General features: G+C 38.3%; 1 protein-coding gene across 18 annotated transcripts in view; it reads right to left on the bottom strand.

Annotated features, from left to right (window-relative positions):
• The window catches only part of SLC44A5 (solute carrier family 44 member 5), a 466,490-nt gene that overhangs the window by 122,017 nt on the left and 321,836 nt on the right, over positions 1-22,637 (bottom strand). The window lies entirely within an intron of this gene.

Genomic DNA, 22,637 nt, shown 5'->3' on the forward strand with positions numbered 1-22,637 from the left:
TCTCTTAGTCAGCTCAGGCTGCTGTAACAAACACCACAGACTGAGTGGCTTAAACAACAGAATTTTTTTTTTAACTGTTGCTATCCTTAATTTTTTTTTAATTGCATTTTAGGTTTTGGGGTACATGTGAAGAACATGCAAGATAGTTGCATAGGTACACACGTGGCAGTGTGATTTGCTGCCTTCCTCTCCTTCACCTGTATCTGGCATTTCTCCCCATGCTGTCTCTCCCCAACCTCTCCCCTCACTCTCCCTCCCCTATTCCCCCCAACAGACCCCAATGTGTAGTGCTCCCTTCCCTGTATCCATGTGTTCTCTTTGTTCAACACCCACCTGTGAGTGAGAACTAGATATAGAAATTCCATTTGACCCAGCAATCCCATTACTGGGTATATATCCAAAGGATTATAAATCATTCTACTATAAGGACACATGCACACTAATGTTCATTGCAGCACTGTTTACAATAGCAAAACCTGGAATCAACCCAAGTGCCCAACAACAGAAATTTATTTAACACAGTGCTAGAGGCTGGGAAATCAAAGAACAAGGTGCCAGCAAATCTGGTTCCTTATGAGGGTCCTCTTCCTGATTTCTAGATGAATGCCTTCATGCTGTATTGTTACATGGCAGAGAGAGAGAGAGAGAGAGAGAAAGAGAGAGCGCGAGAGCGAAAGAAAATCTGTCTCTTCTTACAAGGACACTAATCCCATTCCTGTGGTCTCCACCCTCCACCCTTGTGACTTAATCGCATCCAAAAGGTCTTCACCTCCAAGCACCATCACACTGGGGATTGGGGCTTCAATATGTATATTTTGAGGGAGACAAACATTCAGTTTATAGCAGGGATCCATCAAAATACAATGAACATTTATACGGTTATTTCCACATGAATCTTAAAAATCATGCTTTATATAAATGATAATTTAGTATTATAGACTTTTTCCTTTTAAATTTCATCAAAGAATATTTGATTCATCTTTAACACCCACATCTTTGTCATCACTAGTTTTCTTAGTCCAATTGTCCAGAGTATGTCACTTTCAATTTTCTTTTTTTTTTTTTGAGAGGGAGTTTGCTCTGTAGCCCAGGCTGGAGTACAGTGGTGTGATCTCCACTCACTGCAACCTCCACCTCCCAGGTCACAGTTCAAGCAATTCTCCTGCCTCAGCCTCCCGAGTAGCTGGGATTACAGGCATGCACCATCATGCCTAGCTAATTTTTGTGTTTTTTAGTAGATATGGGGTTTCACCATGTTGGCCAGGCTGGTCTTGAACTCCTGACCTCATGATCTGCCCACCTTGACCTCCCAAAATGCTGGGATTACAGGCATGAGCCACTGTGGCCAGCCTATCACTTTTAATTCTAAATTGTCTGAGATGCAGACTTTTTTGAATCTATTGATGATACTGCCATGAGAAATTTAATTCCAAACTTCCCACTTGTTATCACCACAATGTAACTACTTCTTGCATTGCTTTAAAAACTGATCTTTAAAAGAGTTGTTTACAGGCCAGGTGTGGTGGCTTAAACCTTGAATCCTAGCACCTTGGGAGACTGAGTCAGGATCACTTGACGTCAGGAGCTTGAGACTAGCCTGGCCAACATGGCAAAACCCCATCTCTACAAAAAAATGCAAAAGTTAGTCAAGCGTGTTGGTGCATGCCTGTAGCCCTAGCTACTCTGGAGGCTAAGGCAGGACAATGGCTTGAACCTGGTAGGGGGAGGTTGCAGTGAGCCAAGATCACACCGCTGTACTCCAGTCTGGGCAACAGAGCAAGACTCCATCTCAAAAAAAAGCATTGTTTACAATGACTTCCAATATTGGATACCACCAAGAGTAACAAATACGTCTTTATTATTTTTTCACTCCTTTTAAAAAAAATCTCGTTTTACTTGGTCTGTAGTGATCCCAAAATAGCACAGTGATCATTACATGCTGATGCATCCTCCCTCAAATATTAATCAATTCTTCTAGATAAAGTAATTTAGAGAAAACTCAGTAATTTGGAAGATACTCTTAGGACTCCAGAAGTACTCAGCAACCAGAGGAAATTAGAAATTTGAGATAAGTTTGAGGCAAATCTTGGATTTCCAATCAGTCTCAACTTCTTTTGTCCTTTTCCTCCACCCATGGCATAGATACGAATTTCCTCTGATCTTCAGCTTGCTTCCTCACTCAGCAAAAACAAAAACAAACAAAAGACTGCACGGACAGATTTACTTGAAAATGATTTCAGAGAAACACAGAAGAAAGAACTCTGTACTCACAACCTAGACCTGGATTCCAACCTTGTCTTTACCACAAGTCACCAGGTAATCATGACTAAGCCTTTTCAAGTTTTTAGGCCTCTGTTTCTCATCCCAAAATAGGAGGATGAACCAAATACACGCTAATGTTCTTTGCAAAGTAAATGAATCATTATTGTAATTCTATTTCAATGAAAGTATTAAATGATACTAATTCTTTTAAATTCTAGAGTTGAATGTAATGAGTAATTAAGTATGTTTTGCTAATTCTTCCTATTTCTACTTCTGCTACCTTAGATTTTGGCTATACAGCTCACTTGCTTAACATGTTAACATCTATGTTTATCTAAAGTTTAGTCTTTCTAAAAAATCAACTCAGCTTATTTTGGGTTAAAAAATGGCTATGAGCTCATTCAGCAGGCTAGCATTTCAAAGCAACCAACAACTGCCATTTCTATTACCGATTTTTCCTGTTAGGCTAAAAAGAGTAAAATTTACTGATGTTTTCCTAACCCCAGCTTCCTTACCGTGCACAATGAACAGTTAAGCAGAACATTAGAAGAACATTTTCATTTCTAACTCTAGCAGTGAAGATTTCCCACCACTGTGACACAGAAGGATGCACACTTAAAGACAATACATTTATTTAGTGGATATGAACGTCTTTTGACTAGAAAAAGAAATAACAATCATCTGCAGTACTTTAAATAGCAAACATCTGTTTTTCCCAACATACTTCAAACACTTTGAATTTCCTGATTAGTTGTTACATGAGAACAGTATTTCTGAAAGACATAATGAGGCAGTTTAAAGATGAGTCTTAAATGATCCCCAAAGCAAGGGAAGAAAAACGCTCATGCTCTGGGTAAAGATGGTTAAACCAGATCCACCATAACAGGAACAAATCAGAAATAATTCTTTCAACTATTTGCATGTAAACCCAAAGTTCTATTAAATATTGAAAGCAAAGGAGGATGATATAAATGAGCAAAGCATAGAGAAATGAAAATACAGCACTGTGGTCTTATATCATAGCAACAAAATCCATGATGCTATTAAAGCAATCTTTGCTTGACTAAGCCAAACATAAAAATATTTGAAGTAATGATATGAAGCATTTTTGTAAGTATTCCACAAATGCATGCATACTTCATGAGTTGGGTTCAAGAAATATATGTACAAACACATTTATGGGCAATTGCTCCAGTCTGAAGGTTGCAAATTTATTTTGGCCACATCAGCCCTTTCTCAGGAATTTGTAACATAAAGAGGATCATCTATTTTTATCATAAAATGCTACGAAAAGTGCACTGTGTCAATATTTCCATGTGACATTTGTTTTATTTTTAATCTATAATTTTTATCTTCTCCATGGTTTTAGAAATGTTATCACTGAGAAGATACATATCCCAAGTCAAATACCAAAGAATAACAACAACAAGAAAAAGAAATATAGACCCAATGAACAATGAAGATTAAGGTGCTCTCACTAGTTTTTAATCAAGTCAGTATTTTTAGTGAGCATTTACTATATGCCAGGTCCTGTGCTAGGGAATGAGTATCTAGAGAGAAACAAAAGCTTTAAGGAACTCACAATCTATTCATGCATAAAAACACATAAATAAGCAAACAAAAAATTTTCAATATGACCAGGGTATAAATGGAGTGTATAATGTATAAAGCACTCAAAGAGCATAGATAAGAGGGTACTTGATCCTGCCAGGGAGTAACTGAGACTGTGTTGAACAGGGAACATGTGGACTTGACCTTTTTATGTGAGTAAAAGACAGAGGAGGGCATTGAGGACATTGAAAAATGTTATCCATTTTTCAAATTGTATGGTAACAATAAAATTTTGAGAATCTGCTACATTTTTTTCTCAAGACCTTTCTTTAAACTCCTATAGTTGCCCTGGTTGCCCTACAGGTACTGATGAATTAATTTCCCAGGAATATTGTTAAGTAAAAAAAACCACCCTTAGCATGTTATTATTTATATAAAAGGGACATTTTTATATATACATATATAATAGTCATCCTTTATCCATAGTTTCACTTTCCAAAATTTCACTTACTCTCCATCAACTGTAGTTAGAAAATATGTGAATACAGTATAATAAGGTATTTTGAGAGACGAGAAAGAGAGACAGAGAGAGAGAGACCACATTCCCATAACTTTTGTTACATTACATTGTTATAATTGTTGTATTTTATTATTGTTGTTAACCTCTTCTTGTGCTTAATTTATAAATTAAACTTCATCATAGGTATGTATGTATAGGAAAATGCATAGCATATGTAGGGTTCGGTACTACTTGCAGTTTCAGGCATCCACTGGGGGTCTTGTGTGTGTGTGTGTGTGTGTGTGTGTGTACAAAGTACCCCTTATCTGAAATGCTTGAGACCAGAAGGGTTTCAGATTTCAGATTTGGGAATATTTGCAATGTACACAATGAGATATTTTAGGGGTGCAACTGAAGTCCAAATATGAAATTCATTTAAGTTTCATATATACCTTATACATATAGCCTGAAGATGATTTTATACAATATTTTAAATAATATATGTAACCTGTCATATGAGGTCAGGAGTAAAATTTTCCACTTTTGGTGTCATGTCAGTGCTTAAAAAGTTTCAGATTTTGGAGAATTTTTTATTTTAAATTTTCAGATTAGTGATGTGTTCTCTTTCCGCGTGTATGTGTATAGATATGTACATACATATATATATGTATGTACATACACACACACACATATATATGTGTGTGTATGAATATCTATATCTATATCTATTTTTCTATCTATCTATTTATATATATACCTGCTAGAGGTAAAACACTGCTCAAGAAACTATTCTCTATGCTAAATTAAGACACTTCGCCTTTATTCTTACAGGGTTGTTTTTTTTCTCATTTGGAATACTTTGTCCACTTCCTGCAAAATACTCATCTTGCCCACCTTTCAAGACTCAGTTCTAAAGCTTCATCCTACATTAAATCTTGTCTTTAACATGTAACTGGGCTGTCTCTTTTTTTTTGAGATGGAGTTTCCCTCTTATTACCCAGGCTGGAGTGCAATGGCGCGATCTTGGCTCACCACAACCTCTGCCTTCTGGGTTCAGGCAATTCTCCTGCTTCAGCCTCCTGAGTAGCTGGTGTTACAGGCACACGCCACCATGCCCAGCTAATTTTTTTGTATTTTTAGTAGAGACGGGGTTTCACCATGTTGACCAGGATGGTCTCGATCTCTTGACTTCGTGATCCACCCGCCTCGGCCTCCCAAAGTGCTGGGATTATAGGCTTGAGCCAAGGCGCCCGGCCTGGGCTGTCTCTTCTATGACTGAAAGTCCTATTTTTCTCTTACAATAACTATCACAGTTTAGTAATTAACAGCTCTCTAAGGTTTTATGTGCTAGTTTTAACTCCCCAATTGTATTGCGAATGATATAGATGGTATAAAGTTTAAGGAAGTAGACATGGTCTACTAACCTGGAGTTAGAATCAATAAACAGCACACCAACATTATAATAACCTAGTTTAGGAAAACCAAGAATGTTTAATAAATTCATAAAGTCAGCACTCATATTATCTACAAACATATTACGTACAAACATTTTGGGGAGGAAGGTGATGGCATTAGGGCAGGAAATCAAACCTCTTCCAGAAAGAAAGAGATGGAGTTTCATTTCCTTTTTTACTGAACAATAGAAAATTTAATTATGGATAATCCATATGGAGAAGATGGCTTATATAGTTGTAAATTTAGCTCCCAAATCTGAAAAAACAAGTGATATCCAATGCAAAATTGTAGAAGAACGGAACGTTCTCCACTTATTGTCGGGGATAAGCTTGCCCAACTATGCAAATGAAACTATAAAATGCTAATATGTATTACAATGGAGCATTTTCAGGAAGAAAACATTAAGAAATAAGGTACATGTAAATCAACTGTCGTATGAACTTTTTTACTTTAAACTATGAGTTAATGATATTTTCCTTCGCTTTTCACCATTGTTTCTAAGCTTTATTTTTTTACTGTCTGCTAGTAAGCATCCTATTATGAATAAACAACAAATTACCAAAAACATAATATTACTAATGATTATGAGGAACACAAATTTGCCAACATGAAGAAATTGATTTTTTAAGATATTCAGCAAATAAATAGAAGGAGACTTCCAATTAGAAATGAACTCACAGTGTGACCTGAATTCAGAAGTCCAGAGCATGTAAAGTGATGTTTATGCTTTTAAATCATGAAACACAGTATCCTGGATACAGTTCAACAAGCAACTGGAATATATATTACAATATATATGTGTTGGGAAGTATAAGTCTAATTTTATCATGTTTAGACTTCAAAAATGTGCAGCTGTGAGACTTGTCCTCACTTTTACAACTTGGGCTTATAAGGTTCGAAATGAAAAGCCATTGCTTTTTTTCTAGACACTATACATGAAATTTGCGCTAGCTCATATCATGTAAAGAATCACGCTTGAATGATGGCTTCATTACCAAAATAGAAAGGTATCTCAAGTAATGCTTAGCTGACAGGTGCATACACTATTTATATCCTAATCCCTTATTTAACCAACCCAACAAAATAAACATTAAAAAAACTAATACCTGAGTTGAAAGAGATCTAAATTAAATACTAATACCCGTATAAAATTTAATATATTTCCCCACTAATTTTCCTCACAGGTCTAACCAGCAAATGACCTTGGCATTGAAACCCTGCATAGTTTCTACATTAAGAAAGGCAAGTAAAGCTGCATATTAGTGCTCAAAGGAGATTCTTCCAGTCTTTGCCTTTGTTCTTCCTGATAAGCTCTTTCTTTGCTCAGGTTTTTGGCACTACTGTTTAGATGGGGTAAGCTGGCTCCATACTGCTAGTTTCTGCAGGACTTAGAAATCCCATAATGAGATGCTTCTACCAGGATCAACCCTAGGGTCCTAGTTCACCTTCTCCAGCCTGGTTACATGATAGGTGGTGCCATGCCCCAGGGTCCCAGTCCTCAGAAACTACCAGCGGCTTTCCATCCCTGCTGGTTTCTCAACCAAGCCTACCCACTAGTCTCCTGTCCATCTGTGCACAAACTGCCTTTAATTTTTTTAATCGAAAAATAACCACTTTTTTCACTCTCTTGCCAAAAGAATGCACACTTAAATATATAGATTGATGGAGAGAAAATGTAAATAAATCTGTTCAGTAGCAAGACAGCCTGGGCAGAACAATATTTGAAAAATATAAGTAATCTATTCTTCTGACACAGGTATGTTTGTCTGACACAGGAATATGGCAAGAAAGATAATATTAGTTTCTCCAAAAAAAGGTGATATGGGTCAGTTACACAGTTTTAGTTATAACGACAGTAAAGGTGAAGGGTCAGGTGAATTTGGGTTGAATGAAGTATCAAGATACTGTTATCTAAGAAAAGGAGATGGAAAAAGAAGCTGCACACAATGTATGGGCTACCTCCCCTATGCCCCCAACCACTGATTCACTAGGTAGCTGTGCCTATGGCAACTATGAGAGGTGCTGCAGGTTCACTATCTGGCATTATCTCCTGAAAGCAGGGTGATGATCATATGGCCCTCCTTAATTCCCTAACAAAGCTCCCAGGGGAAAAGAAGTCTCAAATCCTCATCATGGCTTTCAAGCCTCTCTATAACACCACATGATCTATTCGGCTTTGTTGTCAAAGTGTCTTCCATCCTGGTCTCTGTTCAGCCACTCTGGGGTATGATGGGATATGCCATGATCACATGCTGTGATCCACATGAAAAAGCTCCAGCCTGGTTCCCTTCTAAGGAAAGACTGGCTGCCTAGCAGTGAGAAGTGTGGTATGCAGACAGCCTCTTGTCTCCAGACAATGTCTGTCAGAGCCTCAGAGCCACCTGAGGGTGGAGGGTGGAAAAAGGAAGAGGATCAAAAAACTACCTACTGGATACTATGCTTATTACCTGGGCAATGAAACAATCAGTACACCAAACCCTGTATCAAATAGTTTATCTATATAACAACCTTCACATGTACCCTTAAACCTAAAGGAAGAGTTAAAAAATATGTAAATAAATTCCTAGACACTTGCACTCTCCCAAGACTAAACCAGGAAGAAGCTGAATCCTTGAATAGATCAATAACAAGGGCTGAAGTTGAGGCAGCAATTAATAGCTCCCAACTAAAAAAATCCCAGGTCCAGATAGATTTATAGCTGAATTCTACCAGACATACAAAGAAGAGCTGGTACCATTCCTTCTGAAGCTATTCCAAACAATACAAAAAGAGGGAATCCTCCCCAACTCATTTAATGAGACCAACATCATCCTAATACCAAAACTGGGCAGAGATGCAACTAAAAATAAAACTTCAGGCCAATATCCATGATGAAGATCGATGTAAAAATTTTCAATAAAATACTGGCAAGCAGAATGCAACAGCAAATCAAAAAGCTTATTCATCATGATCAAGTAGGCTTCATACCAGGGATGCAAAGCTGGTCCAACATATGCAAATCTATAAATGTAATCCATCACACAAACAGAACCAAAGCCAAAAACCACATGATTATCTCAATAGATGCAGAAAAGTCCTTCAACAAACTTCAACAGCCCTTTACGCTAAAAACCCTCAATAAACTAGGTATCGATGGTATGTATCACAAAATAACAAAAGCTATTTACAACAAACCCACAGCCAATATCATACTGAATGGGCAAAAATCTGGAAGCATTCCCTTTGAAATCTGGCAAAAGACAAGGATGCCCTCTCTCACCACTCCTATTCAATATAGCATTGGAAGTTCTAGCCAGAGCAATCAGGCAAGAAAAAGAAATAAAGCATATTCAATTAGGAAAAGAGGAAGCCAATTGTCTCTATTTGCGGATCACATGCTTGTATATTTAGAAGACCCTATCGTCTCAGCCTAAAATCTCCTGAAATTGATAAGCAACTTCAGCAAAGTCTCAGGATACAAAATGTGCAGAAATCACAAGCATTTCTACACACCAATAACACACTAAAAGAGAGCCAAATCAAAAGTGAACTCCCATTCACAATTGCTACAAAGAGAATAAAATACCTAGGAATACAACTAACGAAAGATGTAAAGGACCTCTTCAAGGAGAACCACAAACCACTGCTCAACAAAATAAGAGAGGACATGAAGAGATGGAGAAACATTCCAGGCTGATGGTTAGGAAGAATCAATATCATGAAAATGGCCATACTGCCCAAAGTAATTTATAGATTCAACACTATCCCCATCAAGCTACCAATACCTTCTTCACAGAACTGGAAAAAACCACCTTAAACTTCATATGGAACCAAAAGAGAGCCCGCATAGCCAAGATAATTTTAAGCAAAAAGAACAAAGCTGGAGGCATCATGCTTCCTGACTTCAAACTATACTACAAGGCCACAGTAATCAAAACAGCATGGTACTGGTACCAAAACAGAGATATAGACCAGTGGAACAGAACAGAGGAATCTGAAGCAACACCACCCATCTACAATCATCTGATCTTTGATAAACCTGAGAAAAACAAGCAATGGGGAAAGGATTCCCTGTTTAATAAATGGTGTTGGGAAAACTGGCTAGCCATGTGCAGAAAGCAGAAACTGGACCCCTTCCTGACAGCGTACACTAAAATTAACTCCAGATGGATTAAAGATTTAAACATAAAACCTAACACCATAAAAACCCTAGAAGAAAACCTAGGCAAAACCATTCAGGACATAGGCATAGGAAAGGACTTCATGGCTAAAATACCAAAAGCAATGGCAACAAAAGCCAAAATAGACAAATGGTATCTATATTAAACTCCAGAGCTTCTGTACAGCAAAGGGAACAATCATTAGAGTGAACCAGCAACCAACAGAATGGGAAAAAATGTTTGTAATCTACCCATCTGATAAAGGGCTAATATCCAGAATCTACAAAGAACTAAAACAGATTTACAAGAAAAAAACAGACAAACCCATTCAAAAGTGGGCAACGGACATGAACCGACACTTTACAAAAGAAGACATACACGAGGCCAACAAACATGAAAATATGCTCATCAGGATGGTCTCGATCTCTTGACTTTGTGATCCACCCGCCTTGGCCTCCCAAAGTGCTGGGATTACAGGCTTGAGCCACCACGCCCGGCCTTTGTCAACATGGTGAAACCCCGTCTCTACTAAAAATACTAAAAATTAGCTGGGCATGGTAGTGCATGCCTGTAATCCCAGCTACTCAGGTGGCTGAGGCAGGAGAATTGCCTGAACCCTGGAGGCGGAGGTTGCGGTGAGCCAAGATTGTGCCATTGCACTCCAGCCTGGGTAACAAGAGCAAAACTCCATCTCAGAAAAAAAAAAAGAAAAAATGCTCATCATCACTGGTCATTAGAGAATTGCAAACCAAAACCACATTGAGATACCATCTCACACTGGTTAGAATGGCAATAATTTAAAAATCTGGAGATAACAGATGCTGGAGAGGATGTGGAGAAATAGAAACACATTTACACTGTTTGGTGGGAGTGTAAATTAGTTCAACCATTGTGGAAGACAGTGTGGCGATTCCTCAAGGACCTGGCAATAGAAGTACCATTTGACCCAGCAATCCCATTACTGGGTATATACCCAAAAAATCAAAAATTGTTCTATTATAAAGACACATACATTCACTGCAGCACTGTTTACAATAGCAAACACCTGGAACCAACTCAAATGTCCATCATCAATAGACTAGATGAAGAAAATGTGGCCCATATACACCATGGAAGACTATGCAGCCATAAAATACTATAAGTTCATGTCCTTCATAGGGACATGGATGAATCTGGAAACCATCATTCTCAGCAAACTGACACAAGAACAGAAAACCAAACACCATATGTTATCAACTCATAGGCAGGTATTGAACAATTAGAACACGTGGACACTGGGAGGGGAGCTTTACACGCTGTGGTCAGTAGCAGTGGTGGGGGGGGCTAGGGGAGGGAAAGCAGGGGTGGGGAGGGTGGGGAGGGATAATGAGGGGAGAAACACCAGATATATGTGATGGGGGGATGAAGGCAGCAAACCACCTTGCCATGTATGTGCCTATGCAACAATCCTGCATGATCTGCACATGTATCCCAGAACCTAAAATACAATTAAAAAGTAAATAAACTTTTAAAAATACAAGTAAAAAGTAAATAAACTTTTAAATGCAAGTTTAACATACATATAGAAACAAATCGTACAGTACAGCTTGATGAATATATATATAAAGTGAACACCATGTGTAACTCACCTATGTCAAGAACTAGAACACTAGCAACACACTGCTTTGGGTTCTCAGGCATTCCCCCACCTCTGCAAGGCAGCTATAATCTTGACATGTAATACCATAGAGCAGCGTTGCCTGTTTCAGGATTTTATATGCATGGAATCATTCAGTATCTACTCTTTTGTATCCGACTTCTTTTGCCCAACATTTTTTTCCCCCTGTGGAATTTGTCTATGTCGGTAAATGTAACAGTAGTTTATTCTCTTTATTGTATGTACTATATTCCATTTTATTAACATAAAATAATTCATTTTGATGATGGTCATTCCTATTGTTTCCAGTTTGCATCTATTAAAAATAATTCTTCCAGGAAATAAATAAATAAATAAAGGTGTGGCCATTTCAGAGTTATTCCAGATCCATCCCTTCTGCCTGGCTGAGGCTTTGTTGGACCTAGCAATTTGAAACCTCTTGCTTTCTTTCCCTTTTTTTCACAAACACTGATCACTAGTAAAGAGCCTGCACTGCAGAGTACATCTCAGCATCTGCTTCCAAGAACCCAATCTGCAACACATACCTCCATGAATCCAATTCTCTTTCCTATTCTCTTATCTGTTAAATCATTTTCCTCCTCCAGGGCTTAGCTCAATGATACCTCCAAGAAACTTTTCTTGATTTTTTTAGTCAATAATAATTATTTATTTTACTCTGTTCCCCTGAGTTATGCTTGTACTTCTATTTAGCAAATCATTCATTTTTAAGTATATTAACATTCATGGTTGAAATTTTAAGTTTATTGGAAGCATAGTCTGTGTTTTATTCAATTCTGTATGCCCCACTAGAGTGAAAGAATAAACTAATGTACAATCTGGAACCCTCCTTAACCTCTTTTTTTCCTTCTCCATGAAAACTGAAATGAAATTCTGCCAATATTTCATCTCTGATATTTTATACATATGCCCATTTCCCTTCACTTTTCAGCCATGTTTTATTTAGGCTCTACTTTTTGGTCTAGCCAAGCAAATCTACTTTGCATGGTACATGCCTACTCCTATTTGTAAGCCATTGCAAGAGATACTATTTACCTCCTTTGCCAACATGATCCTTCCTTCAAAATATTGTTCAAGATTCTCCTAATACATGAAGCACTCCATGGTACTGTCACCCAAATTCAGTCAGCTCAAGATCTCCTGGTTCATGTAATTTAGGTATCCAATATATGCCCACAAATCATTTTTCGTCATCACTTTTAAGAGACGAAGTTATATATTACCTTAAGTCTTTCCTAGGCTAGAATAATATTCTATGTGGCAAATGAAATATATGTGTAATGTGTGTGTGTGTGTGTGTGTATTCTAGATTAACAATATATGAGGTTTCGCTTTCCCATTCCCAAAATGTGTACTTCATACTTTCCTGTCCTCTTCAACACTCAACACTCCAGCCCTGGACCTTCCACCACCACCACTACCGCCCCTCATCACCACGGCCACCCCCCCAACCATCCCTACCTGATGGTCTTACCTCATACTTCACTGAGAAAATAAAAGCAACCAGCAAGACTATTTCTTCTTTTCATTACCAAAACTATTGACACTCCAACATCTCTACACTATTCCTTGCTTACTGTCTTAAAACTACGGTTAAAAGTCCCTACTCCCGTAATAGGCCAGACTCTCCAATGGTGTTCTGGACCCGTCTTTAGGATTGTCTCCATAATTTCTTCTTTCTCTTGTGTCATCAGTGGCCTTCTAGATACTGTCTAGCACCACATACCACCATGTTCTAGTATATCCTATGTTCAGAAAGCTCTTCTTTGACCCCAGCTTTCTTTTGTCCACCAGAAAAACTTACTGAAAGTATTGTCTTTATTGCCTCTGGTAGCCATCTCTACTAGATTCAGCTCACAATCTCTAATCAACTCTTCTTAGTCACACTTTAGTGTCCATTGCCACTGAGATAGCTCTTGATGAGGTCACTAATGGCTTTCATGTTGCCAAATCCAGTGATCATTTCTCAATTTTCATGTTATTTGACTTCTCAAAGTAATCAACACACTTGGCCACTTTAAAAACAAAACAAAACAAAAACCCAAACTCTTCTTGTATTACTTTCTCTTTTTTTGGCTTCTACAACATCTCATTCTCCTGCCTTTTTTCCAACTCACTGGGTGCTCTCCCATCTCCTGCACTGGTTCTTCCACCTCTGCTTGATATCCAAATGCTTTTGAGTTGGGAGTTTTGTTCTTGGGCCTCTCCTACACCCTCCTAAGTGTTCTTACCCAGAAACTCAGCTTTAAATATTATCTGCAAGCTGACAATGTCCAATTTTTGATCACCAATCCTCATTTTATTCTTCACTGAGTTCCAGACTCATGCATGGCATTCACACGCTGATACCTATTTAGTATCTCAAACTTAACACAGCCAAAACAGAAATCGTAACCTCCTTAATCTTTGCATTTGTACTATAGGGGAGCATCATCTGCTTGGTAGTTCAAGTCACAAACATAGCAGTTATTCTTGACTCATTTTTTTCCTCTTGCTTTTTACATCCAATCCCATCAGTAAGTGCTGCTACTTCTACCACCAAAACATATCTTGAGTCTATACAAGTCTCTCTATCTCCATTACTACCATCTTCCAAGTGACTGACTGCTTCACTTAGACAACTTTAAAAGTTTCCTGTGAATCTCCTTGCTCCTGATTTTGGACTCTTATTCACAGAGCAGTCAGAATGAGTTTTGAAACAGATTAGCTCATTCTCCGACTAAGACCCTCACACGGCTTTTCCACTGCACTCACTAGAATGTACTTAGCTTGCAGAGCATCTCCTACCTGCCCACTACCCAATCCACCATGCCACACTCACATGGGCCTCCTCTCTGTTCCCTGAACTAAGTGTATTCCTGCCTTAGAGACTCTTCATGTTGTCTCCTCTATCTGACATGCTATATCCTCAGACTCTGCATGATTCACTCCTGTTATCATTCAAGTCTCATTTCAGTTGTCACCTCCATAAAGAGATCTTCCTTCATCACCAACTCTAAGTTAACACTTCCCCTCCTCTATATATTATTTAACAGAGGCACTGTTAACATCACTCTGTTTCACTCTCTTCCTCGAATTTATGTTCATTTCTCAGATGTTTTCTGCTCTATTTCCTTCCTCTTCCAAGAAGACAGCTACTTTGTCTATCTTGCTCATCACAATATCTCTAGTGCCTAGAAGACATAGGGAACATAATAGATGCTCATGAATGCACATAAAAGATGCTCTATGAAAAATGCCTCTTGTAATTTAAAACTAAGAAAAATGTTCATATACTGAGGAATTGGTATATTTTCTTCCAATAAAAAGAGCTGTATAATCCACTATGTTTTTTTTTTTTTTTTTGAGATGGAATTTCACTCTTGTTACCCAGGCTGGAGTGCAATGGCGTGATCTTGGCTCACTGCAACCTCTGCCTCCTGGGTTCAGGCAATTCTCCTGCCTCAGCCTCCTGAGTAGTTGGGATTACAGGCACGCACCACCATGCCCAGCTAATTTTTTGTATTTTTAGTAGAGGCGGGGTTTCACCATGTTGACCAGGATGGTCTCGATCTCTTGACCTCGTGATCCACCCGCCTCGGCCTCCCAAAGTGCTGGGATTACAGGCATGAGCCATTGTGCCCGGCCATGTTTTTCTTTTAGTTTTGACAAGTAGGAAGCCCACTGATAAATTTAATTTCAATACCAGCTACTATATTACTCTTGAGTCAAAATTTCTTTTTAGGACTCTGAATTTCTATTTTTATTTTAATAATTCTATTGCATTCCAGATGTTTTAAGTCATTTCACTTAAGATCTTTTCTAGAAAGAGGCAACATAAAGGTATATAAGTAAATAGGAATAAAGCTTCAATGTTGCATAGTTGCCCTTTTCTTTATATGCAAAAGAGTATACTAAACAAATTGGTATGTGTCACAATACTGAAAATAACTATGATTATAGAAGGTGGAAAATCTGTCTGAAATTTAGTAAAGTCATTTATTTTTACCTGAAGCATTGGAGGGGTGGTAAGTTCACTATCATGAAAAGATTCAAGGAAAGAATGAAGAGCCACTTATCTGGGATGTTGAAGAAGAGATTCATGCATATAAAGGAGCTGGATTAAGTGGCCTCTAAGTCCTTTCTAATCCTGAGATTCACTCACTCTGTGACTCAACTCTTAATGCCAAAGCACAGAAGAAAGAGTTAAGCTGCCAGGCCTGGTGGCTCGTGTCTGTAATCTTGGCACTTTGGGAGACTGAAGCTGGTGGATCACGAGGTCAGGAGTTCGAGCCTAGCCAGCATGGTGAAATCCCATCTCTGATAAAAACACAAAAATCAGCAGGGCATGGTGGCATGCACCTGTATTCCCTGCTACTTGGGAGGCTGAGGCAGGAGAATTGCTTGAATCCGGGAGGTGGAGGTTGTAGTAAGCCAAGATTGCACCACTGTACCCTAGACTCTGTCTCAAATAAATAAATAAATAAAAGCGAAAAAAATAAAAAGTTAAGCTTCAGGCCTTAGTGATAAGCACATACAGCACTATGCAGACACACATCACACATTCTTATGAATTCTAAAGTGTTTTTATCAAGCAGACATCTCAAATCATTGTGACAACACTGTGCTGTCTCCTAAATGTATGCTGTTCTCATGTTTGCTTCTTGTTGAAATAATTGGTATGCTTTTTCTAACTGTAGAGGGGACTTACATATTTGAAGGTGGAGCTCATTATCAAGAAAAATATGATTAAAAATTATAGTAAAAAAGAACACAACATTTAAAAAAAATGTAGGTCCTGTATTGTAAAAACGTCTGAAATAGGTTACAAACCATTTTGACTTGTGAAATAGCTTGGAATAAAAAGGCTATATCCATAGCACTTTCTTTGAAACCTTTTTTATAAAGTCTCAAATGTAGAAGGAAATGAAGAGAAATAAAAGTAAATAATTGCCCCAAATGACTAATTCTTCAGAATACAAGAATGTGAATTGAAGATGTGCTCTAAACCTGGCATTTATATTCTTCATTTGGAATGGAGCAAATGGCCTAATGATTAATAATTTATCAGCATGACTCTTCCACAGAAAGGTGTAGACTACCACTCATCTTTAATATTGGCGGCCTGTCTCTTTTATTCCTCATTGTGTAAGCCTATTCTTTTTTCTATATTTTTGCACTTTAAAATGTCACTGCCTACAAGTTATTCCTGATAATTATGAAAATAACCTAAAAACTCTGTAAGCACATTTAAATCAAGGGTTTTTTTTAAAAAAAAAGTATTAGTTAATTATCCTTTCTATGTGTCAGGCACTGTGCTATGTGCTAGAAATACAAAGATAAACTAAGAGAAGTTCCTCCCCAATAGAGTTTGCAGTTTAGTAGGAGAGGCAGATAATAAATAGATTAATGTGATCAGAAAAATTAATAGTTATTGACCAGGGCTCTAGAAAAAGGAGAGTGTGTCTACTACTGAATGGAGTAAGAAGAATATAGAAAAAATTCGAAGAGGAGGTGACCCTTGGACTCATACTTGAAGACATTCCAAGAAGAGCCAAGAGCACACATCAAATATGAAAGCCTGAGAATACTCACCCTTTCATTGTAGCCAAACTTGACTTCTTTCCATTCCTGAAACACTCTAAACTTGTGTCCATCTCAGGGACTTTGCATTTGTTATCTTCTGCCTTAGTGCTTTGATCCCAGATCTCTGCATGGCTGCCTCCCTCTTGTTTCCTAGCTCTTACCTGCCATCTGCCCAAGAGCCCTAACAACAACCCAGTTCCCCATACACTCTCAACCATATCATTTAATTATATTTATGTTACAGTATGTATCACTATTGAAAAGAGTTTATTCATTTCTTTGCTTATATAATTGATGTCCTATCTAGAATCTCAGGTCTATGAGAAGCCAGAAGCTTGTCTGTTTTGTTCACCAGTGTGTCTACTGGGCTGAGAAAAATGCCTGGCGTATTTGCTGAATGCCTAAATAAATTATCATCTGGGCTTAAAATTGAGGATGGACTTAATCTGGGAAAAGACAGAATTTTGGCAGGACAGAGTTGGTTAGAAGGAAAGCAAGACGTCATTTAAAAGACGATTTCAGTAACTCAGCTCTGAGAGATTATGAAATCCTTGACTCAGACAGTGGTCCTGGGAGAGCAGAGTTGTAAGAGGTGAAAAGAAGGTAAAATCTACAAGGTTTTAGGACTATTGTATATTCAGAGTAGGAGCAAGAATCTAGTACTACTGTGTCTAACAACTAGTTTGATTATAGCTACATTCACCAAGGGAGGAAATGCCATTAAAGGAGAAGGAAGGGTATAAAGGGCAAAGGAGTTCATGAGTTTAGGTTTTAAAATGTTGAGTTTAGGATGCCCATGGCACATCCAGGTAGAACTATCTAGTAGAAAGTCAGAAATATAAATATACTTCTGAGGCTTTTTGAAATACTGATATATTTCTTTGACCTAAAACACCTATATAAAGGGGACATCTTGAAAGAACATTAAAGTCCAATGGAAAATTCTCTCTTCTGAAAAATATCCTCTGATCAACCCTGGAGTGAATTGCAAGCACTCTTCCTTGGTGTTCCAAGGAAGTCTGTGCAGTTATAATACCAGGATGTAGTTAGTTGCTTGCTTGGCTGACTCTTCAGTTAAGCCATGAGCTCCACTGCATAGAGCTGTACATAGCAGACCTGAGGGTAACAGTTATGATGATGTCACACCACTCCCCTAATACTAATTTCTCCAATGAGTTCCCACTGCCTAAGAATCATCTCCAAATGCTTTAGCATGGTATCCAAAGCCTTACATAATTTTGTGTTCACATATCTGCCTCAACAATCTCACTCTGAGGTCTCTAACCCCTTGAATAAACTCTCTGCTGAGGCAAACCAGTTATGTACATTTCTGCAGGGTCTGAAAATGGATTTTGTCATGCCCTAGAATTACTCCAACTCAGGGATGATGACTGGCACTAACAAAGCTCACAGGAGACTGATGTCTAAAATCAGAATGCCAATGAAATAATTTACATTGAGAAATTTAATTGCTGAACCAAACTGATGTTCATGTTTCCCTGACCAGTTCATTCCTCCCAGTAGGCAAACTACATGAAAAACCTAATTATCAAAAGGTTGCTTGATGAGTGTGGAGTCAGAACAAGGGGAATTACATGAATAGAATGTCTAATGGCATTCAGCTGTGCTAGCCTGTGGTCAAGAGAACAGGATCCTTATATAGGATCCTCACATCAGTTTGACTTGGTGCCCTAATCTGGAGAGTCCTTGGATGAACAGAGCTGTTTGATCATCATTTGTACTTCTCTTTATATATGTTAATACATTGAATAAATTTATCATCAAGGCTTGCTGAACTGGAAACCTTACAGGTTTCGTTGTGGTGACTATCTACATCTCTGCTTTAATTACGTGTTAATTTCTAGCTTAACCCATAGAAAGCAGTGCTATTTTCTAAATTCCTAAGTTTGGAGAAAGTGCCCCCCATAAACTGGTAGTCTTCCTTGCTTTGTGGCCCTGCCAGGAGTCAGCTTCTCTGACCCCAGCCTCAGAGAGCCCTTCCTCCCCTGAAATCCTGCAGCAGCCTTCACTGGGGACCACACATTTGGTGCACAGCCCATGCTACTTGTGCTTGCTCTTTAGCTTTTCATATGCTTGTGTGGTCTTCCCTTGGAGGACAGAGGTATGCATTCAATATTTGTGTGAGTAATTAATTATGAGATCTAGATTTTCATTTTTTCTCAGTAAACCCCTGGTTACGGCACCTATTCCTTGGGTGGCTTTCTGTTTGTAAAAAGTATGGCTATTATTATTAATTTTTTTTGAGACAGAGTCTTTCTCTGTTGCCCAGGCTGGAGTGCAGTGGCACAGTCTCAGCTTACTGCAACCTCTAGCTCCTGGGTTCAAGAGATTCTCCTGCCTCAGCCTCCTGAGTAGGTAAGATTAGAGGTGTGCACCAGCACACCTCACTAATTTTAGAATTTTTAATGGAGGTGGGGTTTCGCCATGTTGACTAGGCTGGTTTCAAACTCCTGGCCTCAACTGATCTGCCCACCTTACCCTCCCAAAGTGCTGGATTTACAGGTGTTAACGACCCTGCCTAGCCAGAATATTATTTCTTTCATAGCTATGCTTGAAAATGTCAGCATTCTTTAAAATTGCATCCTTTTTTCAGAAGGGTTTTTCTATTTAAAACAAAATAAAACAAACTTCATTTCTAAAGCCTGAGATGATAATATGTGGCCTTTATTACAAGATGCCAACTGCAGCAATTTGGGCTTTATTTTCCTAGACTTGGACCACAGGTCAAGCAAATGGTCATAACATTTTAATGGCTTTGCCCTGATGTAAAGAGAGAGAGATAAACAGAATAAGCTGAACTTTTTGCATGAGGACCTGTAAATTTTTGACCTCCCTTGACACAGCATACTTAGATCCACATCATATGCAGTGTCATGTCCCCTGTAGACATTTCATAAAAATTAATTGACTTGAAAAATAGTCTGAGGTGTATTTCATGAGACCTAGTAATGCAAATAGCTCAGGGAACTCTGCCGCTACTTTCCTGTTAGCAGAGTATCTTGTTTAGGAATATGAACCCAATATCACACCAATGGCATCTGAAAATGGTATAGGGTTCAGAGAGCATCTTAGCAAGAGCTTTAAATAAAGACTTAGAAGTCCTGAAGTCTAAACCCATAAGTGAATCTTCACTTACTTATGCTGACAGTTTTGTCTCAAGTGTGGCAATGCTATGGCCGTTATGCAGCCACGTTTGAAGTTCATTCTTGTATTTATCCCTGGATTCAATGTCACACTGCTTCCTTCCCATTCTTGTTTTCTTTCCTTCACTCCTTAAACAAATGTGTGTAGTACCCCTTACTCTATCAGAAGAATTACATTAGTTGGTAGTAATATAAAGATGAGATGTTCTTATCCTCAAGGATAAGTGGGCATATCAGTGGGCTTCCTACAAGTCAGTACAGAAGGAGAAACAGTGAATTACATGGTTCTTACCTAACAGAAGAAAGCATACCAATCCTCCATTAAACAAAATTTAATTGGGTCTACATTACAAGATGAATTTCTCATGTAGCATCTTAGCAAAGAGCTTTTATTTCTTAGTTTTCTATGTGTATTCATTTCCAATGTCTAATGTACTACCAAGGATAGTGCTGAAAACCTTTTCACTAATTAATCTTTTTCTGATTCTGTTGAATACAGGGCAGAAATCCTGGAGCCTGAAGATCTACTTTGTGAAAAGAGGCTGGGAAACACCTTAAACTATCAAAATCACCTTCTCTTGGTTATTGGACAATAGCTCTCACACACACAGTTCTTAGTACATGGGAAGAAATGAGACACTGTGTTCACCTCTCCGATGCATGACCTTCATTCCTTCACCTTTTCTCAAAACAACTACAGCTGGGTGGTGACTAGGCACAAAATGCTGCCCTTGTGAACTGAGAGAAGTAAACAGAACACAGAGGACTGACAAGCAGAAAATGCTGTATGAGTCTGTCTGAATCTCCAATAACAATTTGGATTTCTCAGGAGGGCCGCATGATGTAAGCACAAGGTGTTATTAAAGCCAGTCCTGCTGCTAGAGGCCATATGGAGAATTGGGGGCTTCTTACTTGCTCCTTAAACACCCCAATTATTTTCCCAGTAAGGACAGTGTGGAATCCCGCTGCCTGAAAAAGTTAGAAAAGAGCCAACTATGTCTTCCTGTAGTTATGCTCCCATGGTTTTACAATGCTTTCCTCTGTTCTTGGATTGAAGGCAGAGGAAGGTCTGCCCACAGAATGACCAGCTCACCTTTGAAGGTCTTTGTGGTGCCAGAGGCATCACAAAAGGCCCCGGGTAAAAATAAATGACTTTCCTCACGGTGATTATCACAGTCATTTAGACTTTACCTGAACTACCCGGTTCCATTATTAAATTCTAAATAATGGAAGACAGGAGATCTCACCTCTTTTGCTACACCTAAAACCAGCCAGGCCTAATTCTGTTTCTTATCTATGGCCTAGAAAGGCACACCTGTAATCAGTATTTCCTCTTTCTAAATGTGTCAGTCTATTTATTATAATTGTTATTACTGTTGAATCTGATTTAAACCTAAAGTTCCCTTGAGGCCAGTAGGCTACATTTGAAGCTTACAAATAAGTTATTGTAAAATGGATGTAATTATAGTAAAAGTAACCACCACATTGAATGAGGCTGTTAGTATACTAGACAACAAAATGTATTCATGGTGTTACCATGGAGAGAATGGAAACATTTTGGACTCATTTTAAAGAAGGCACCTTTATTCTAAGTGTGCCTTTAAATGAGTAACTTGAAACAAATGACTTGGCTTTTTACAAAATTAGAACAAACTGAATATACATCTCTTTAAAGCTGGGCTATTACAGGGACATAACAGTAAATGCTAATGTACATACTGATGGTTGGCACATGCAAATGAGCATGCTGATCACTAGTTCACATCACGATTCATTATGGCACACAACTGCCAGAAATCAAAGTTAAGCAAAAAGCAGCTACCAACTGCATAGTCTTCCCTCCTTATGGAGCCATTTTGCCCCACAATCCCCTTTGTGATTAGCAAAAAGCTTGGAAATAGAGGCTAAAATAAACAATAAGAGGACTAATGAATTACTGGCTAATTTTAAAATGGCACAGAACCTTGGAGAGGGGAGGAAGCACCAGCTGAGATGAGTACATATTTCCCTAGAGCATTTCACATGATGCATTGGTGAATGACTGCCTCTGAGAAAGCACTCTGATCTTGGAAGCTGAGCGACACAAATACTTGGCGTCGAAGAAGTTGGCATGGCAACCCTGCATTTGCAATGGTGAGTTCCAGAGTAAACAGGTGCATAAAGCAACTACTTGAATGAGTTTGCTTCTCTACAAAGTGGTTAAATCTCATAAAGGATTTTTTTGTCTTCTCTTTTTGAAAAGTACAAACAGTCAGTCTAATAATGTAAGGCAGTTCATTTGCTGAATGGGGGAAGATATTCATGACTCATGGAAAGATTTATTCTCTGTACTTTCCCTGTGTAAATAA

The sequence above is a fragment of the Callithrix jacchus genome, chromosome 7 (assembly GCF_049354715.1).
Source record: "Callithrix jacchus isolate 240 chromosome 7, calJac240_pri, whole genome shotgun sequence".
In the NCBI taxonomy this organism is placed as follows: Eukaryota; Metazoa; Chordata; class Mammalia; order Primates; family Cebidae; genus Callithrix; species Callithrix jacchus.